This window comes from Oratosquilla oratoria, chromosome 27 (genome assembly GCF_046742065.1).
Source record: "Oratosquilla oratoria isolate Oo_2021 chromosome 27, ASM4674206v1, whole genome shotgun sequence".
Taxonomy (NCBI): domain Eukaryota; kingdom Metazoa; phylum Arthropoda; class Malacostraca; order Stomatopoda; family Squillidae; genus Oratosquilla; species Oratosquilla oratoria.
Window position 1 is genome coordinate 50,252,989 of NC_134803.1, and position 21,047 is coordinate 50,274,035.

Below are 21,047 nucleotides of genomic sequence, written 5' to 3' on the forward strand. Positions count from 1 at the left end.
AGAACGATTTAGTTAATTTGACCTATCAGTTTCTATCTCCATAGACGCAATTCCTATGGGCCAATCAGAGGATTTTTGTAGAAGCAACTAGGGTGCCTTGGGCGTGTCAGAGAGTTTAGGAGAAGTGTGCCTACCATGTAGAGGTGTGTCGCCTCGGAGAGGTCGTCGGCTGAAGTAAGTCCTCTGTACTCCCCCTGTATTATTCTTAAGTCATTTTAACTCAGCTAGTGTTTCATGTAGTGTTGTGTAATTGTCTATGGTAGTGACGCGCGAGACCTAGACAGTGTTTTCGTTGGTATTAATTCAATAATTAATTTTCTTTCACCCCCCGTTAAAAGTTTTCGAGCGGGAACCTTCTGTTTTGATACTTATTTACTCTTTTGTATGTTCAGTGATTGTAGTCATTCATGTAATCCTATTAACTTTAATGAATAGTGTTAAACTTTCCAACTGTGTTTTTTTTTTCCACTTTTTTCACTATACCAAAAAGTGAATGGCGGCCTTGTAATTTCTTTAAGTTACCCAAAGACATGGGGTCTTGAGAACCCATTCACCCATTCACTCTTACTATGTGTTACGAGTCTGAAAGCCTTGCAACTTTTATTTGAGATATCCCGAAGACATGGGGTCTTGGGAACTCATTTCATTAACTCTAAATGTGTTACAAGTCAGATGTGTGAGCGAGATTCGTAACAATATATATATATATATATAATGTGTGTGTGTTTATAATATGTATGTATGTGTATATGTGTGCGTGCCAGCGTGCGTCCTCAGTATATACCATGGAGAGATGTACCAAGGTTGAAATAACAATCAAATATTTAAAAAAAAAAATCTGCTGTATTTCTCCGTTGCAGCAGCGATTAGTTTCGTTTATTGGACTAGGGCACAAAGGCCGCCATCATCTTTAAAACCAAAATTGTAGTTTTAGAAGATATATTTGCCAAATCCTCCATTATGAAACACTCCCCTCATTAATACTTCCGAAGGACAATGGTCATCTTAGACTTGCCTTGCAGGAGGCAACGTATCTCCCAATGTTGTCTTTCATGATTCGACGCCGTGTGAGTAATCATTAGGTCAACTCAGCCTGAGTTGTGTGATACAAAGCAATACAAAGACGCAAACAGCAACAGGCCTATTGGTCCATATGGGGCTACTTGCGAATTGAAAGCGGGTGAACATTGGAAACAGTTAAGAATCACGGACTTGGTGTAAGTGTATGAGTTCACGATGCTGAGAAATAAGTTACATTGGAATAGGACTCCAGATAATTATGATTTTCTTTAGCTTTATTTGAAATTATGAACAGATAGTTTGTTCCAAACATTTACAATTCGGCTATATATATATATATATATATATATATATATAAGATCATTGGATTTTGATCTCGTATAGACTTGTAATAAATTCTTGTCATATTTCGAGGCAAAGTTCTGTTCCTGTGTGTTTTCACTGTCTACGTTCTTTTTCATTGTAGCTGTTTACTCAAGAAACACAATGGTTTTGATATACAGAACTTCCAGTACTTCACTATTTCCTGAACCACCGGTAATAGACTTTGTTTTATGTAAACTGTGTACGCACACACACAAACACACACACACATATATATATGTATATACATATATATGTATATACATATATATACGTATATACATATATATATGTATATACATATATATATATATATGTATATACATATATATATATATGTATATACATATATATATATATGTATATACATATATATATGTATATACATATATATATATGTGTGTGTATATATATGTATATACATATGTATGTGTATATATATATACATGTATATATATATACATATACATTCAACTAATCGCTAGTAACAGCGATGTAATTCAAACAGGCTGGGCGGTCGCGAGCTCTGAACTCGGGTACCTCGGAGCGTGAACCTCAAGCGTTACCACTCTGCCATTCATATGTGTATATATATATATATATTCTGTTGAAAACGACAGCAAATTCATTAGAAATTAATTTCTTTCTAGCTTTCGGAAAGTAGATTTCTGGGGAAATGAGAGGGGAAGAAGCAAATTTCCAATTGACATTGGTAACTTATATTAACACAGAAGTCTATGTTATATACAAAATAAATGAAAATAAACCAAACACAGTATAATAAACCCAAGACGTTTCGCAGATCGTTCTGCATCTTCAGTTGGAATGAAGGGAAGTGTGACCAAGACGAATATAAATATGTATAAAGGAAAAACTTGGAGAGGTCACTTAATGACTCTCCTCTGGCTGGCGATATTTGGTTGGTTCCTAAGCCTAGCCGATCGCCTTAGGCATGACATTTTATCCTCTGCGGGGATATTTTGGACCTTTATGGGTGTTCTCTGATCTGGTGGTTGTATTTTGGTGAACAAATGTCTCCTACGTGTAGGTTTCATGCTAGGAAGAGGGAGAAATCATTTGTTTGTACATTAATAATGGGTTGTAAATCTTTTATGATTACAGCCTCCAAAATGGTCAAACGTTGGAGGTCCTTCTCTGCGACGATTTCTGTGTTGTGTACCATGGTTTCCCTGTCGAGATGGCGTCTGTGGTGGGTCCAAAGGTGTTGTTTCGGTCCTCCTTGTTGTAGGTGAAGGGTGATTCTTCTGGACAGGGTGGTAGTTGTCCTTCCCACGTAGGTAGATAGGGGCGTACAGTCCTCCTCTGGGCAGGTGAATTTATATACTACGTGGGATTGACGTATACCATGAGGTTTTGGGGCGGTGTGATTTCTTAAGATTAGGGAAGATGTTTTCTTGTTCTTGTAATAAATGGTGAGTGATATTTGTCACGTTCTTTCGTGGGAGTCACATTCCTTTTAATAATGTCTTTTAATATTTTCTCATCCTCTTTATATTTATTGGACATCTGGGACTTATAGAATATGCGGTGTGTAGTTCCTTCATGTTCTGTGGTAGTGTGATGAGGTTCTTGGTACCAGGTGTAGATTGTACTTCGTTGTTGAAGTAACCATTATTAATTAGAAGTTGGTGGACTCTTGTCTATCTCCTGTGTTTATTTTCATTTATTTTGTATATAACATTGGTAATTGGAAATTTGCTTCTTCCCCTCTCATTTCCCCAGAAAGCTTAAGAAATAAATTAATTTCTAATGAATTTGCTGTCGTTTTCAACAGAATATGCTTAAAAGAGAATCTCCTGCCACGCTTCACGAATATATATATATATATATATATATATATATATATATATATATATATATATATATTAAAATATAATGGATGCAGAGCTGGGCACTGAGGTAATATTGCCACGTACTACAAATTCAGAAGTTGAAAAAAGAAAATAAAGTTTTCGTCAGCGGATTTGTATGCGAGAAGGTTCCCGCAAGTCTTTTTCACGCGCAAATTTGTTCGCAAGTTCCACCGCACGCACGGGCCCGCTAGGCGCGTCAAGGTTTTCGAGTCAATAGAGTTGGTCATCCAGTGGGAGAAGACAACGAAATGGGAGTTACCCTAAAGGACCTTCACATGTTAGTGTTTGGTGGTATCTATCCCTCTGTGTGTATATGTGTGTATGTGTTTGCATACATGTGTATCCTGACGAAAATTTGGTAAAATCTATTTTTTGAGAGAAAAAATAAAAAAACGTGTTACATCCACAGACTCTGGCTTAAAACATGTATATATGCAAGTATATAAGTGTGTATGTCTTGACATGTACAAACATACGCACACGCACTAGTACACACACACAAGGATACGGGCATTAGGGTGACTTGAGCCAGTGCGCTATATTTGATACAAACTGATGGTTCTTATGTTGTATCCCTGAAGACGAACCCTGGACAGGGACGAAACTTCAAAACAAAATTTCCTGTTTGAAGACGGGTGTTTTGTATCTTTAATCAAACTTCTCTGCACTTAAGCTACACACACACACACACACACACATATATATATATATATATATATATTTTTTTTTTTTTTTTTTTTTTTCTCTAGGGCACAGGTTTTCACGTAGACAATTTTGATTGAAGTCAACTGCGGTAATAGCTTTGGCTATCTAAGATTCAAATTCTTCAGTTTGAAGAATAATTTTTTTTTGTCTTCACAGTTCAAAGTTATGTTCACACTTTGAACTGTGAAGACAAAAAATTATTCTTCAAACTGAAGAATTTGAATCTTAAGATAGCCAAAGCTATTAGCGCAGTTGACTTCAATCAATATATATATGTATATATTATACATATATGTATGTATATGTACGTGTGTGTGTGTTAGGTCATTTTGAATGCAGGTTCTTTGGAAGGTTATAGCAGTGACTACTGTGTTTATTTTAGCATTTGTTCTGTTTTTCTCACGAGAAAAGTGATTTTCCTCGTTGAGGTTTTGGAGAAGCATTCAAAATTCCACGTCGATCTCTCCAGACGTTTTGCGGTCTACAGTTGATCTTGAAGGTAATAGAGACGGGTGGCGAGCGGTGAATGAGTACGCTACAAGAGCGAGACTGGGTACGTGGGTTATTTTTAGCGAGACCGGCAAATTCGTACGACATTGTAGGGAGACTTGGCGGACGCGTACGACATTGTATCGAGACCTGCGGGCGCGTACGACATTGTACCGAGACCTGCGGGCGCGTACGTAATTGCAGCGAGACCTGCGGGTGCGTACGTAATTGTAGCGAGACCTGCGGGGGCGTACGTAATTGTAGCGGGACTGGCGGGTGCATACGTAATTGTAGCGGGACTGGCGGGTGCATACGTAATTGTAGCGAGACCTGAGGGTGCTTACGTAATTGTTGGTGGGATGTGGTCCACTTGGAAAGGGTTGTCTTGGAACAGATGTAAGTAGTGAGACCTGCGGGTGCGTACGTAATTGTAGCATGACCTGCGGGTGCGTACGTAATTGTAGCATGACCTGCGGGTGCGTACGTAATTGTAGCATGACCTGCGGGAGCGTACGTAATTGTAGCGAGACCTGCGGGTGTGTACGTAATTGTAGCGAGATTAGCGGGTACGTACGTAATTGTAGGTGGGATGTGGTCCACTTGGAAAAGGGTGTTGTCTTGGAACATATGTAAGTAGTAGTAAGGAGTCTTACTTCACAATAGGTACACGTGTGTTACAAGTCACACTCCATTGTGTGTGTGTATGTATGTGATAGTGGCCTAGGTGTTAGCATGTCAGTGCAGTTTGGTAATAATAAGAGGGCGTCCCCTACGTAGTGTTCCTAGTGACGGGTCAAATTGAAGAAGCATCCGACTGCACAACTAGATAATTAACCAGTGTTGGTCATTAGTTTAGGATTTTGTTTATTAGATACGCAGCGGGTGCCATAGACTTTGATCATGATCAGTGCGGATGCAAAGCGGTCTTTATGCAGCCTTCGAAGTATCCTCATCCTCATAATGTATACGTTTAGCCCCCAGGGAGGATCGAACTCCCGACCCCTGGTTTACAAGACCAGTGCTCTAGCCACTGAGCTATGGAGGCGATCCATAAGGTGAAAGAGAGTCCAAAAATGGAATGTTAAGAAAATGTGAATTAATTTTTGAACCCCCAAAACACACACACACACACACACACACACCTACCTAACCTAACCTAACCTAACCTAACCTATTCCAGTGGACGACCCTCTCTACTGCTGTTACCGACACGTGCCGGGAAAAGAGTAGAGCTACAAACGGTCGGGACTGAAACCTGCATTGTAGATTACACGAATGTGACCGACTATATTTTATTATTATTAGTTTATCTTTATAACTAGGAAAGAGTTAAGTCGAGGAGAGGACCACGGCCTGATGGTGGAGTTTAAAGTTGGAAAGGCAAGACAATGTGACGAAATTAGGGCGACGACACCCCTTGTGGGAGTAGCTAAACTATTTTGTAAAAATTCTCTTCTTTATTCTTATTTTCTTGTTTCATTTCAGTTCTCCTTTCATTTGAAGCATGGTAGAAGCTGCTGCTCCCAGTGGGCTGAAAATGGCTAACGACTCGCTATAGACAAGAACCACTGACTTCATGTGCACCCTATTAATTCATATCAAGACTGATTTGCCTTTGCACTAAAGGCAACAAAAAGTAGACGATTTTTTCCAGCTAAGTATTTCAGGATACAGCTGAAATGTTTTCTAAAGTTGAAGTATTTATTTTCAACTTTACTTCCTTAAGTACGCATACAAAAACCAAATGCAATGAAGAATAGAATTTAAGCCATCGGATTTCAACACTGGAACGTTGAGGTAAGTAATAAGTTTAAAAGAAAGTCCAAAGATTTCGTGAGTTTCTACAATGGTCAATCTTCTTAACTAGCATTAATAAGAAATTGAGCATGATCAGTATTCAGGGGTAACTTTTATATTTTACGTACCACTTTCTACCAGTAACATTTTACACAGTTTTCGTTCACACACACACACACGCGCGCGAGCGGAATGTTCCTTCTGAAGCCTACGGCCCTATGTAGTTTCAAGAAAAGCTACCACTTAAAGTTTGAAGGTAAAGACTGTGTAATGAAAGAAAGGGGACGACACCTCTTGTGTATCCATTGGGGGTAACTAAGCTAGCTAGCCAATGTTATTTCTTTTTACGTTTTCTTCTTTTTTCCTCTTGCATCAGTCCATGCAGGCGCACATTGCACATAAACACAACCCTTCCCTCCTCCTCCCTCCCATCAGGGCTACTTTTGGTGCCCTCAGACATAAGGCATCTGGAGAAGTCCAGTAGTAGGTAATTTAAATTAGAAAAATTACAGGGTACTGTTTTTCAGTACCGTTGAATCAGTAATAGTCTTAGCAGGTTACTGTCCCCCAAAGCATTTAGAAGTTTCATCACTTGAGGTAGGCAGTCACTGCTATCAAAGAGCCCATACGCTCGGCTATGGTAGAGTGCATGGATGTACTTAACACGAAGCGGGTAATTACTGCTTGCATGCATTTGAGACTCATAATGTTCCTTACTGTGTGTGTACAGTATATGTGTTTGTTACCATCAGTGTAAGAGACCATACATGGACAGAGGTTGATATGTAAAATACTAAAGTTATCCCTAAAGATAAAACTGGACTATTTCAAGAAAAGCCCATTATGGGAAAAATTGTGTATGATACCGACGATTAAAGTCAAATTCCAGCTCTTCACATTTCTAAACTATGAATAGATGTACAACAGATTTCCGTAAGCTTTATAAATTCTCATATTTGCACGTAGGTTCTATATTTCTTTGGGAAGATGTAATGTCGGTTATGAATGTCTCTGTTAGGACCAGTGTCGTTGATAAAAGTGATAAAGGTAAAAGCCTTCTTATTAAAAAAAAAAAAAAAAAAAAAGGTGTTCACCCCCGACTGTTCTCTTCTGTCTTTCCTGTTAAGATTTCCCCTCCCCTATACCTGTCTCTACACCATACCTGAAAGGTCAACTGAGGTTTTGCATTTCTTTATTTTTTGTTATTTCGTGTATGAGAATATAACTTGGAAGTTAGAACACTAAAATGCACGTTTCTAGCATTTTATAGTCTTGATTTTATCCAAATAGCATGATCTTAAAAGTGCCTGATAGCAGACGAACTTCTCAGTGTCGTAATTACATTTTCCACCGCTAGGGTATCTGATGACGTAAGGGTTGTTTACATTCTTGGACATGGCCAGCGATACGAAAGTGACTTCACATCGAGTGAAGATTTATGGGATTTGGATGCCAAGCTCCATATTTACAGGCTAAAGTTTCAAGGATTCATGAATTACAGATTTTTTCTGTGGCACTGTCACCATGGCCACTTTAACATTCCATCTCAATTTCGCTGGTAGTGGTACGAAGGAGAATATTCATTATATACACTTTGTAACGGCTGAAGAAGAAGAAAAAAAACATTAGGTCTATATCAGTACGAATTCCACCCTCCTGGTGCAGGATGATTAGGCTTAACTCCTGCTGGGATAGTGGTGGTGGGAGGATTCCACTTGTTTGACTCTCGAAAAACAGAATTAAATTTGGTCGAGTCAAATTGACAAGGCGTGGTCATAGGCCTATTATGGAAGCCCCTGTCTTCATGGCCGTGCCTGTCACCCTGGTGGAGTATGGTGATCGTATTTATAGGCCTACAGATCTAGCTAGCTTATGTCATGAATGTACCCCTAATCTGCCTAGCCCTAGCCCAAAAATCGCTTGTCAAGTAACCAGTGACATCAAAGTTAATACAGGCCTACAGATTGGTACACCTACCTCAAGGCGTTGTCTTTTTACAATAGCAGTGTTCCGACGGCGTTTGGTTGCTGAACTTGGGGTCTTTTTTTATGTTTCGAACAGAGTTTCGCTTTCAATCCATGCTTCCATGACTCGTTCCGTCTGCACCGAATGATCCAGTCCTTTTTGCGCGAACAGGATCTTTTGGAAAAAGAAATCCATCCGCAGCAGAATGTTTCGTCGAGTCACTGTTGCAACTTGCGGCGACACAATAAACCATTTTCGAACTAAATACTTGATCGCTAACACACGAAATATGACAGATCACTGGTCAAGTTAACAGCACAGCACGGCATATATAGTGCACGCATATGGATGCATCAGAATGTAAACAGTGAGGTTGACGTCACAGCCTTACGAGAACAGCCAAAGATCGGCGAAGGAAAGTTCGTCTGCTACCGATATTTTGATTGGCCTTTTTATCGCATTGCGTAATAGTTGGGATTTATTTTTGCATTATTTGATCAAAAAATGACTAAGCCATACATCTAGCAAATATTCACCACCTCTTTGAAAACCTCGGATGATATTTTAAGCTACACGTGTGCGGTATATACAAGAGCGAGAGGCGAGAGCCCTCTTATTAAAAAGAAACCGCATAGTGGGTGTCATCCCCTAAAAAAAAAAAAAAAAAAAAAAAAAACGGTAGCTAAAATATGAAGATCAATAAAATAGTCGGTTTGATGTCTCACTATTTATAGAACTGTCATTGGCCCTTGCATTTTGTTCGCATTACGTCAGGATCCATCCTGTGTCCTATGCAGAGCTCTCGTTCTCATACAATTCCACGAATTTACGTGTTCTTTCAATCGCTCTCACGTGCTCTCAGATACTCTCAAGCACACATTGGCACCCAAACTCTGGATTTGGATGTGTGTGGAGTCACAACATTACCCACAGGTCGGGCCATACATGAGCTCGAGCTCACACCTGGTAGAATAATAGGTATCGATTATGAGACCAACACATGATACGAGACCGTGGTGGATCAATGTCCCTCACGTTCTCTGTCTCGCTCTCGCCCTGTCAGTGACAAAGCATACTAACAATCTTTTCGTCAGAAAACGAGTTCGAATGTAAAAAAAAAAAAAAAAAAAAAAAAAAAATCTAAACCAGTAAATTGAACTATTCGATCATACATCGCCCACCATACTCAGGAACATGCACAGAAACCCATACACATATCTTGAAACGAGCGCTCAAAAATATATCATTAAACTCCAGAAACCAACCCAACAGAGAAATCACTCCCAACACAAGGGAAAACCACTCTGGCCACGGCTGTCTTCAGGTCACTATCCAGCACTCGGGTAGTACCAACACGTAATGGAGAAGCATAAGAACATAAGAATGGAGGAGACTGCAAGAGACCATAAGTCCTACACAAGGCAGTTACATGACCCTTATCAACTGTCATCCCTATCCATAAAGTTATAAAAAAAAAAAAAATGGCGCACACTACATGGTTACTAAATCAATTCCATTCGTTAACCACTCGGTAAACATGTTTTTGCACATTTCCTTCGTAAACCTAAATTTGTCCAGTTTAAATCCATTACCACAAGGCCTGCACTGCTGTCTTAATATGATGACCTTGCCTGCATCACTTCTGTTAAAGCCCTTGACCCATTTGATTACCTCTTATTAGATCACACCCACATTCTTCGAGACCATTTCTATTCGCGTTCCTGTCTTTTCGGGCAGATCTCCCACCCAAGAGGTCAGTTCCCGATGTCAAGAATCGAAAGCTGTTTCCAAAATTCTTGGACGTTCTTCGGAACTGCAGGAACGTACTAAGGACTGGCAAAGCTGGTGTTGCTACTCGTGTATACACTCTCCCTGGAAGATACCGACTCAACCACTCCTGTGAACCCATCAGACACGCTGTAGTAGTAGCCGCTCTGGTTACTGTTGTCACTAATGTCTTGGATCACCATAGCATGAAAAAATGGGAACTCTGACTCAGACCTTTGCCCACATGGCTATACAGAGACCCATAAACACATTCTGAATGAATAACATGATGGGACCTCCCTGTCCATTAACAGACTTGGCAACCCAGATCTAACCTACATCAGTTGCCAATGTTGACAACTTAAGCTGTTGGCATATGAAATAACGAGTCACCAGACATGGGTCGGACGGTCACCTCAGCCTTGAAATTACAGACCACCTCCTTGGACGAAGTAACCAACCCCCGGAGCCTCCTGGACAGAAGACCTCCGACCCCGGAAAGAAAGACGGCACACGGACTTCGCGGAAAACGCCTTTGGGCAACTCTATCGAGGCGACCCACTCAGTGACACGTCCTCCTACAGAATAACCAAACTGGGGGGAGGGGGGTCTAAGCCCCCCCCCAATGTCAGCATCCATACTCATAGAAACCCCAACCCCCGACACACACATACAGTGTTTTGTGGAAAATACGTAGTGATTAGTTGCCGGCCATGAGCACGTACATGTGAAATGAAGATGTATATATTGTTTTATACACTTTTTCATTGTTTTAAAGTTTTCGTAGTATGCGTTTCTTATAAAGTTCTACAGCCCCCAGGGAGGATCGAACTCCCGACCCCTGGTTTACAAGACCAGTGCTCTAGCCACTGAGCTATGGAGGCGTCCCGCTAACGTGGCATGGATTTACAGAAAGAATTTGCTTATCACGTAGGTATTTATTATCGAAATAATCAATAGTGTGTGTCAGAAGTGGGATTCGAACCCACGCCCTCAGAGAGGACCAGAATGCCCAATCTCCCTCTATCGGAGGGAAGGTTACCTTGAGTCTGGCGCCTTAGACCACTCGGCCATCCTGACATATTGTTGTACGAGTTGGTGTATTAATTTTATGGTCTATATTTTATTGTATTGGTGAAAGTGTGGTGTTACCACTAGACAACTACAATACGGGTTCTGCATTAGATTCGTATATTCTACTTAGGTTTCTTTATATTTATACTGACAACCACGTGCGCAGCAAATGTGATACATTGTGTCGTAAAATATTAATGAAAAATCGCCAGACATTTTACGCAATTCGTGCGCATGGAGGAAGCATCTGGCCTCCATAGCTCAGTGGCTAGAGCGCTGGTCTAGTAAACCAGAGGCCGGGAGTTCGATCCTCCCTGGAGGCACGGTGGTAATCGATTTTGGAAAGTTGTACCCCCACCCCTCGCTCTCCCCGGAGATTCCGTTCACTGTGAACGTTAGTCATGTCTTTGTTCAGTCCTTTTTATATAAAAGATTGCATATGAGAATTTTATTTAATTTCCATACAGGTTATCATAGCAAGTTTTTTTTTTTTTTTTTTTTTTTTTTTTTTTTAGTAAAATCTGTGCAGATGGATATAGTATGATTTATATATATATATATATATATATATATATATATATATATTATATAATTAGACTATAGACATGGGAAAAGAACAGCGAGCGTCTACAACAATAAAACTATTAGAACATAGGAAATTGAGTAGATATAAGAATATATACTAATTGAGGGAAGTTAGGAAATAAAATATTTGTGTCGGACTCCGTCACGTTCTTTTGGCGTCTAGCAGTGTACCAGGGGTCCGCTGGATGGGGAACTGAACATGATCTACATTTTCTTTCTCACAAATATACACTTTGTCATGTTTACAGTGAAAACAATCTGATAAACAATTCCCCTGAAAAATATATATTAACAATACCAATGCAAAATGACTATCCTGTCTAATATCGTATCAAGGGGTCCCTTGAATATACAAGTCGATGCGATAAGGGGTCGACAAAGCTTGAAAGTTTGAGAAACGCTGGTCCTTGAGGAACAGGAGAAGAAACACCGAAAAAACCCAAAGGAGACGGAAGCGTTGGAAGGTCTTCAGTAGAACGTCCTTTGCGGAAGCCATATTAACTTGGACCTTTCCCCATTCTCTTTAATAATTTCTCGTCTATTAATGAACACAAATTCCTTGTACGTCAGTTGTTCGCTATATTCTCTGACTAGTTTGAAATCTCGTAAACCTCCTGGTCTCCAAGGCTCGTTTCACACGGATCATGTTTACGCCGTGCGCCGTTCACGACACGACGTCCTCTCAAATTACAGTGGGTGTCTATGAAGGCTTTCACACGTGACGTGTGAAAGCGTTCCTAGACACCCAATTATGATTTGACAGCGCGTGTCGTGGACGGCGCACGGTGAAAGGTCGATACGTGTGAAAATAACATAATAGTTTGCAAACTTCGTCCACTTCCATGTCATTAAAAAAAAAAAATCAAGTTACTCTCCCACCTTTAGTGGTGAATATAGATTGGGAACTTACTATCTCGTCTTGCGTTTTTGTTCATTGACTGATCTACTTTTAAGCAGTCTGCTCTTATCCAAGCCATTATAAATTATACCTTTTTTCAAAGTCTTTCGGTTTATTCATTCCTGATAACGCATTTTATTAAGTAAACTAATGGAGAGGTTGTTTTATTTATCAATGAATTTGGGCTCCAATGTTGTGATAGGGCTCACTCTAATGGCGAGAAATGGGAAAAGGGACGAGACAGCGAGGGAGGTGACGACTGTGTGTTTCAAGTCGTGTCCCAACTTGGTCTGCTTGCGGAGGAGTGGGGAGGAAGAGAGAAAGCAAGGAGCAACGAGCCAGGCTCTCAGTGTGATGCTCCGAGGCGATCTGAATCTTCAGGGTTTTTTTTCGGTAGATGATATTTATCTACACACGGGCCTTTCTCCATTCGGAGGCCCGTAAGTGTTGAGCCGCTCTGTGTTCAGCTACTCCGGCGTTTTTGTAGTTATCTGGGCGGAGGGTATCCGACCAGGATGTGGGCGAGCCGTTCTATGTTTTCGGTGATGTTGTAAACTATGTCGGCTCCAGTCTTCCAAGCTTCGGGGGCCATGGGGTTGAATTGTCTACCTCTTCTCAGGGCGATGGTGTGAGCGCACTCTAGTAGATAGTGAAGGAGAGGCTCTGAGGTGTTCATCCCGCAGTGGTCGCATTCCCTTTCCTGTCGTTCGATGATTTCCCAGCAGCACTTGTACCCCAACCTGAGCCTGTGGATGATCACGGAGAGTCCTCTGTCGGCGATCTTGGTGGCGGGATGAGGGCACAGTTTGGTGGCCCTCTCGTACCACATTGCGCTTGCTGATGCTGAGCTTATCGATCTTCTGTGGTTGGCTACCTTTGTTCGATGTAGGTGGTCTTTGGCCCAGCTTTTGATTAATGTGGTTGATGGTTGGACTTTGATTTCTATGTGAGGATGGTAGCGTGTTGTCTTGGCCAGCTCATCTGCTCGTTCGTTTCCGTGTATCCCTATGTGGCTGGGTATCCAGTTGATGATGACTGGGCGATCTTGTTCGTTGTGTAGCTGCAGGAGGTAGAGTATTGTTGTGATAATGTGTATGTTGGTGGGTATGTCCTTCTTCTGGAGTACTTGTGTCACCGCAAGAGAGTCGGTGTGTATGACTACCGGCCCCTGTAGTTGGCTTGAGTACTCCAGAGCTTTTTGCATTGCCACCAGCTCAGTCTGTAGAGTCGAGCAGTGGTCTGATGTGCGCCAGGAGGCGGTGTATGTTGCGGAGTATACTCCTGCACCTGTTGTGCCGTTCCCCGGGTCGACAGTGCCGTCAGTGTAGCAGACAAACCCACCCTGGGCCTCCGTCGCCTGATTCGCTGTTCGTGCAGCGTCCCTCAGTTCCCCTGGTGAGCAGTGATTCTTTGCGTGTGGTTGAAAGTAGTTGTGGGGGATATCCACGGGGCTGGAGGTCGGTACTTCAGGCATGCTCTGTCTGGCTTCAGAGCCTTTAGATGCCCTTCCATGCCTGTCGCGCAGATTTGATCTCCTAGGTGTCCGATGTATATGTCTGGTCGTGGTAGGTCCGGGTGTGCGTCCAGGTGAGCCTTGAGTTTAGTCTTGAGATGTGAGTTCCTGTCGCTCAGCAGAGCCTTGGCTGCCGCGGTGCAGTTCCGGGTCTGAATCCTGGCCATCAGTGGTGGTATGCCAGATTCCATCTGCAGGTTGTTTTTTCTTGTCCACATGGGAGCACCTTCAGCGTTCGTCCAACCCCTATATACACGGGTAGGCCATGGCCAGTACTCCTAATTGGCGTGAGGTCAAGTGTGATGCGTGGGAAGACGGAGGCAAAACGTTCTCACGCTGCTGACTCACGAAGACAGAGGGTGTATTCCTCGATGAATCCTGTGTTCATCACGTGGCTGGCCGAGGTGCAGGATATTCATCGCTGGCAGAGGTGCAGGTACGGCACGCGTGTTCCTCAAGGAGGCTTTGTCTCACTCGTGGGCCTCGAGGAAGCATTGGGTCGAGTCACGCGGCTAAGCGGCACATGAGTCACACGGCTAACCCCACGAGCGATTCCCTTGGGGGAGCCTCGGGGGTCAAAGGTCGTGGGACGGCCAGAGCAGTGGTGAGGACGGGAAGAGTGAGGACTACTACCTAACAATCCTTCCTTCACTCGTCACCTTTTTGGTATGCGTTTGCATGTATGTATATAACACGCTCACATCCGACCAGCATAATCTTGGTCTGTTCTTTCTGCTGCTGTAGGAAGTATGATGTTGGTTAGAGTAGACACCATGTGAGGATGGGATCTTTATTAACGTTTCGCTTGTTAAAGCTTCATCAAGCAAAACGTACATTTAGTGAAAGTGTCTACGCTGACTATTCTGTCGGCAATCGCTGTTTTAAGTGATCAAGTGTGATATTCTCCGTTCCGGCTCCACTACACCCTTCGGATCAAATGCTTCATCTATTTATTTCTCATAAATATTTGGACTGCTATTATTTGCTTGAGGCAATTTCGGGAGAACGGATATTTGGGCCACGAAACTGCAACCTAGGACATTTGAGCCTCGGTGACTAGGATATTTGGGACATGAGATGAAAAGTGGTTAGGTTAGAGAATCTGGTTAGGTTAGATTAGAGGATCTGGTTGGGACGGTCGATAAACTCGGGTACGGACAGTTGCTCACCGGACAATTGCTCACCGGACAATTGCTCACGGGACAGTTGCTCACCGAACAAGTGATAAATAGGACATTTGCTCACCAAAGGATTATTTTTACTTTTCTTGAACTTGATAACAAATAGTATGTAGGATTCTTTTAGTTATATTGAAGTTTATTACAGCAATAATATACAAACAATATACAAACTTAATAACATAATACACAGGATTTTTAGTTATATTGAAGTTTATTACAGCAATAATACAGGATTTTTTTTTTTTGTTATATTGAAATTTATTACAGCAATAATACACAAACAATATACAAACTTTCATATTTTAGTTTTTAATTAATTATAAAATTCAATGCCAATTTCTTCCATCAGTATATAGTGATTACAGTTTTACAACTGGTGCATTACTGAAGTGGGTTCATTGTCCTTTGTGGTTTACAAGTCCAGTCTAATGGTGTGGCCAACTGCATTTAGAAAGTCAGGAAAACACTGACTTCCTGCAGCATACCCCTGGCACAGATAAAGTAAATCTTTATCATAATTGTTAGAGGCCAAGAACTTATCAAACTCTACAATATAATATAATGCAGTGTTTTTAGTTGGTTTCATTGACTCCTTACCCTAACACTTCTAGTTCATGAACTAGAAGTGTTAGGGTTAGGAGTCAATTCAGACTATGAAAGTAAAATTTTCGACTTATTAAATGACAGAGATACATAGGAACAGTTAGCCACACCATTAGACTGGACCAGTAAAAGATCATTACTATATATTGATGGAAGAAATTGGTATTTAGTTTTATAATGAATTAAAAACTAAAAGTTTGGATATTGTTTCTGTATTATTGCTGTATATATAATACAATATAACTAAAAAAAATCCTGTATATTGTTATTAAGTTCAAGAAAAGTAAAAAATAATCCTTTGGTGAGCAAATGTCCTATTTGTCACTTCTCCGGTGAGCAACTGTCCTACACCCATGTAAGAGAGTCCCCACTCCAGCAATAGCCCACACCCCAACCAGTAAGCAGTACACACACACACACACACACACACACACACACACACACACACACACAGGTGATATAGCCCAAGCCTTAATATTACACGAATTTAAATCTAAAGATGGCAATTGGAAATCAAGGATATAAAGTTGGAACTTTACATGAACTTGAGGGTAGGTGTGATTGGGGCGTAGGAGACGGGACCCAACGAGCGTTGTCCCTTTCGTGTACACTAGTTAGGTAAACTCATTTGGGCCATGGGCCAGCAAACTAGGACGTTTGGGACGCGGAATGAAATATTGTATTTTTGTATTATGTATATACAATGCTCGGTTAAGTTTAGTTAGGTTACGGTATATTTTAGATTTAGATTAAGTTGGGTTCATTGTAAGAAAAAATATATATACATTTTGTCCTGTGGCTCAAATGTCCTACTCTGTGTCTCGAACGTCCCAGGTAGTTGGCCCATGGCCCAAACGTCCGGGACCCAAACGTGCTACATTCCACATACACATACGCGCGCACATATTACACGTCAACGCTCACATAGAGTATGGTCTCATGTGTACGAATTATCAGCTTGTACTCGTTTTCTGTACGTATTTGTAGTCTTCTTATTCTTAAATTGTTCATCACGTTGCAGGACATGTTAAAATGAATAAATTCAAGTTGAGAGACGGGGGGGGATTTAAAAAAAAAAAAAAAAAAAAAAAAAAAAAAAAATTGCGAGCCTTTTCTTCGATCGGCCCAAAATTGCTCTTTGTCCACCAACCACTCACGGGAAAGTTGATCCAGATCTCGATTATTCGTGAGACAACGTGAGTGCCCTTGCCGCTTCTCCTTGGGCGCGAACCGCGTGGATCAGGATCGGTCTAACCCTGGACGCCGCGCCGTCAGGAGTTTGGAAAGGTGGGGAGGGTATGGGTGGATCTTGACAACCTTCTGACAAACCGCTGGCGTTCAGGAGCGAGTCCATGCAAGTTTGATTTATTTGTGAATGATTATTCATGATTAGATTTTTTCGGCGAGAATCGGCCCAAAATTCGCCAAAACTTTCGACGAAGTAGCCCTAAAATCCACCAAATTGCGACCACAGGCATCCAAGTGTTTACAAGTAGCTCAGTTTGACTGGAAAGTCAGCGGATCTGGCATACTTGGGTGTGTGTGTGGCTGGCGGGCGATTTGGAATTGGGAATGGGAGAACCATATTACAGAAATTCACGTGTGTGGCAGCGTTCCAGTGATATATAGGATAACGACAAATTATTGTTATATATATATATATATATATATATATATATATATATATATATATTTAATAAAAGTGAATACGTAGAGTAATGAATACGTTGCTGTTTGTAGGGACAGGAGATGGGTAGAAAATGAGTGAAAGGATGAACAGTGTGAAGAATGGAAATGAGTTGTGGTGTTGGCACTGGTGTGCCTATGAGCACACACTAGTTTTGCGGCTCGTTATGGGAAAATGTAATCAAGTATTACTTCACTGTGAGAAGAAGCCGTGATTCATATTTCCTTTGACTGCGCAGGGGCGTGGGTGCTTCTTCGGCAAAAGAACTTGCCTGGGGCCAGTCAGGACAAATGTAATGTATGTCTATACAACGGGAGGATTAATCGAAAAGTCGACCTCCCCATGCTTAATAGAATGATCTGGCGACAAAACAAATGTACGAACAAGGGAAAGATATAGGACCAGCTTTGACCAAAGCAAAATTATTAGAATATTCGGCACAACTTAAGGGTAAATCGAAATAAGTAAATTCCTACGAAGTCTGGCTAACCATAAGAAAATAACTGCTGAAGTTGCCGAAAGCACAGAGGGGCATTTGAACTTTGTTATACACATGAAAATTGTATATAAAAATAATTAACCAAAACGTAATATATAAAACCCTATTTTTATTGGATAGGTGAGCTGGAAGGAATGGGGAGCAATTGTAAAAAAAATAATAATAATAATAATAATAATAATGAACCGAAATGAATGAGAATGAAATCAAATTGAACCCTTGTGTGATATTTTGATTGGGTAGGTGAATTGGAAATAATGGGAAGTAAGCAGAAGCTAAGAATCACGAGGAAATACACTGTTAAATCTAACAGCGAAAGTGCAGCAACTCGATGGGTCATAGGAAAAAAAATGTAAGCGAGAGGACGCGCCAGCAAAATAGGATCCAATAATAAGCAAATTGAGAATTTTGAAAGGCGTATTTGGCAATAACGGTCAATGCACAGCAACAGTTAGCTTTCAGAAAGATCCCATCAAATGTATTTCTGTGTAAGAACAGTTGATGTGCTGCAAGGTAAATGATTGGTTATATTTTTAATGTGGAGAAAGTGTGTGATAGGGTATTTCATATGAGATTAGTGGAAATTGAAACAGATGGGAGTTGAGGGATCCTCCTAGAATAGATGATGAGATGGACTTATGAAATAACAGTCGTGAAGGATGAGGTAGATTGAAGTGATTTGTGAGGTCCCACAGGGCTGTGTTCTGGCGCTTTTAATGTGTTAATATGCACACACTTGACATGATGGATGGGACAGTTGCTTCAACCTTTACGTAGGCGATGCCAAGATCTTGTAAAGAGTAAATAATTAAAACAGTGCAATGTCTTGAGAAAATAGTGTACCACCGTGCCTCCAGGGAGGATCGAACTCCCGGCCTCTGGTTTACTAGACCAGCGCTCTAGCCACTGAGCTATGGAGGCACAATTGCTCAACGAATTTACACAATTTTATTCTTTCCTATTACTGATGGATTAATTGAAAAAATAATAGATTTAAGGAGGTGTAAAGGTGACCGATATTTTGTAACGTAGCAATATATATATATATATATATTTTTTTTTTTTTTTTTTTTTGCAAATGAAATGAAGACTCCAATTGTTTTCCTTGAGTCTTGTACTGTTTTCTTATTTTTCTCTTCAATTAAAAAGAAGTATTTAGTATTATTTCAATATGGATACCTTTACACACGTGTTAGATTTCTTTTGGTATTTTTTCAGGTACGTAAAGATGAACAGTGTGGCCGCGTGTGTGTGTATATATATATAATATATATATATATATATATATATATATATGTGTGTGTGTGTGCGCGCGCGCACGTTCGTGTGGGAAGGGAATCGGTGGACAGAGATGGCGCGAACGGACACAGTAATCGTGCAAGAAATGAAGCCTGGGACCATACTTCGGTATTACCTCATCCTGATCCTGCCTGCCAGGGGACCGTAGACGCGGCGAGGATATTGGCCTCCTGTAGCCGTAGGTGGAGAGTTAGTGGTCCGCGAAAAAAAAGGGAATGATGGGAGAGACTCTTTAGATAAGTTCGGAACAGAAGAATGGAATTCATTTGTTCTGTTTACTGTAGACTGATGGTTGTTGACTTTTTTTTGTATAGCACGTTTCGTATAAATGACTGAATTCCATTGGAAGACTACCGTAGACAGTATCGGGTCTGTGTGTTGCAGTTTTTGGACTTGTTTTTATGGTGCACCAGCATCCCACGAATGACCTGATACGACCTCGTGAGGCCGCGGAAGCTGGAGTAGGAGAGCGCTTGTGATGTGATGATTCTGGATCGGCCTCGCTCGGGAGAGTTGAATGCCATCAACTTGGCCAGTGCCAGGGCAACGTGGGGAGTATGTACCAAGTAAATCTTAGATTATATAGTGTGTGTATTACACACACACAGACACACACACACACACACACACACACACACACACAATCTGTGTATTATGCACATGGGAAGAATACTTGATGTGAAGACATTTGGAAGTAAAGATATGGAAAGTTTATTCGCTAAGGCAATGTATGACAAAAGGCCTAAGCTCTGGTTTTGTGTCAGATATATCATCTAAATACTATGTACAGCAAATGTCTGCCTCCATAGCTCAGTGGCTAGAGCACTGGTCTTGTAAACCAGGGGTCGGGAGTTCGATCCTCCCTGGGGGCATGTAAACCTTATAAGGTGATATTAATTAATATCTAGTGTGTGAAAAGGGTTCGGAAATGTATATATAAGCTTAGGTTGTCAATGAGTAAAAAGTCTGCGGAGAAAACAGTACAAGGACAAGGATGGTGGTTGGGTTTTCCTTTGCAAAACTCGCCGAGTCTATGAAGGGTGCACAATTGAACATGTCTTCATATATTGTGTATTGGTAGATCAAATGTTGAAATACAAAAGAGTTGTCTGTGTTCTTCACTGGACAGTGCCTCCAGGGAGGATCGAACTCCCGGCCTCTGGTTTACTAGACCAGCGCTCTAGCCACTGAGCTATGGAGGCGTTTCTATCTGGTTGATCAATATATAATATCTCAATTGAAATATGATTAAGATAACTAGAAATTACTTATAAACTTCGTGGGTGCTGCTCCGTAAGTGAAGGTCACGTTTTTGAAATTACGTCATCCTGGTTACCTCTTCGAACATAAGAAGTAGCCACTTTTGCATCTTATATGCTGTCATAGTGTACATGATACATTTGTGCGTAATGTGTATACATACATTATACATTGATTATACGTGTTCTGTATATGCATGTCTGTATAAATTGTGCCATGTGCTTTCCGCATATTTATATATGCTTATATTTATGCATTGGACCTTGACATATTTGTACACACATGGATCATATTTGTGCATGTTTATGTATATAAACTCGTAAGCGCTCGTACAGATTCAGCGGCCGGCTTTCCCCAATTCACAAAAGTGAACCTTGGACGACAATGGTTAGGGGGAAAGCCGGCACCGATTTCCTGGTAGCATCGCTGGCCTTAGGGAACGCAGGGGAAAACTCCATTAATCATTAT

The 21,047-nt window shown here is 41.0% G+C and overlaps 7 non-coding genes across 7 annotated transcripts; 2 read left to right on the forward strand and 5 right to left on the reverse strand.

The window, feature by feature from the left end:
- Positions 1-5,423: 5,423 nt before the first annotated feature.
- Positions 5,424-5,496, reverse strand: TRNAT-UGU (transfer RNA threonine (anticodon UGU)). The gene has a single exon. It is a non-coding gene; the product is annotated as a tRNA-Thr (tRNA).
- Positions 5,497-10,791: 5,295 nt separating this feature from the next.
- Positions 10,792-10,864, reverse strand: TRNAT-UGU (transfer RNA threonine (anticodon UGU)). Its single transcript has one exon. It is a non-coding gene; the product is annotated as a tRNA-Thr (tRNA).
- Positions 10,865-10,944: 80 nt separating this feature from the next.
- Positions 10,945-11,060, reverse strand: TRNAL-CAA (transfer RNA leucine (anticodon CAA)). The gene is made up of 2 exons: positions 11,023-11,060; positions 10,945-10,989 (listed from the first exon to the last, which is right to left on the reverse strand). It is a non-coding gene; the product is annotated as a tRNA-Leu (tRNA).
- Positions 11,061-11,304: 244 nt separating this feature from the next.
- On the forward strand, positions 11,305-11,377 carry TRNAT-AGU (transfer RNA threonine (anticodon AGU)). Its single transcript has one exon. It is a non-coding gene; the product is annotated as a tRNA-Thr (tRNA).
- A 7,491-nt stretch (positions 11,378-18,868) lies between these two features.
- On the reverse strand, positions 18,869-18,941 carry TRNAT-AGU (transfer RNA threonine (anticodon AGU)). The gene has a single exon. It is a non-coding gene; the product is annotated as a tRNA-Thr (tRNA).
- A 1,177-nt stretch (positions 18,942-20,118) lies between these two features.
- On the forward strand, positions 20,119-20,191 carry TRNAT-UGU (transfer RNA threonine (anticodon UGU)). Its single transcript has one exon. It is a non-coding gene; the product is annotated as a tRNA-Thr (tRNA).
- Positions 20,192-20,448: 257 nt separating this feature from the next.
- TRNAT-AGU (transfer RNA threonine (anticodon AGU)) lies at positions 20,449-20,521 on the reverse strand. The gene has a single exon. It is a non-coding gene; the product is annotated as a tRNA-Thr (tRNA).
- Between the last annotated feature and the right edge of the window lie 526 nt (positions 20,522-21,047).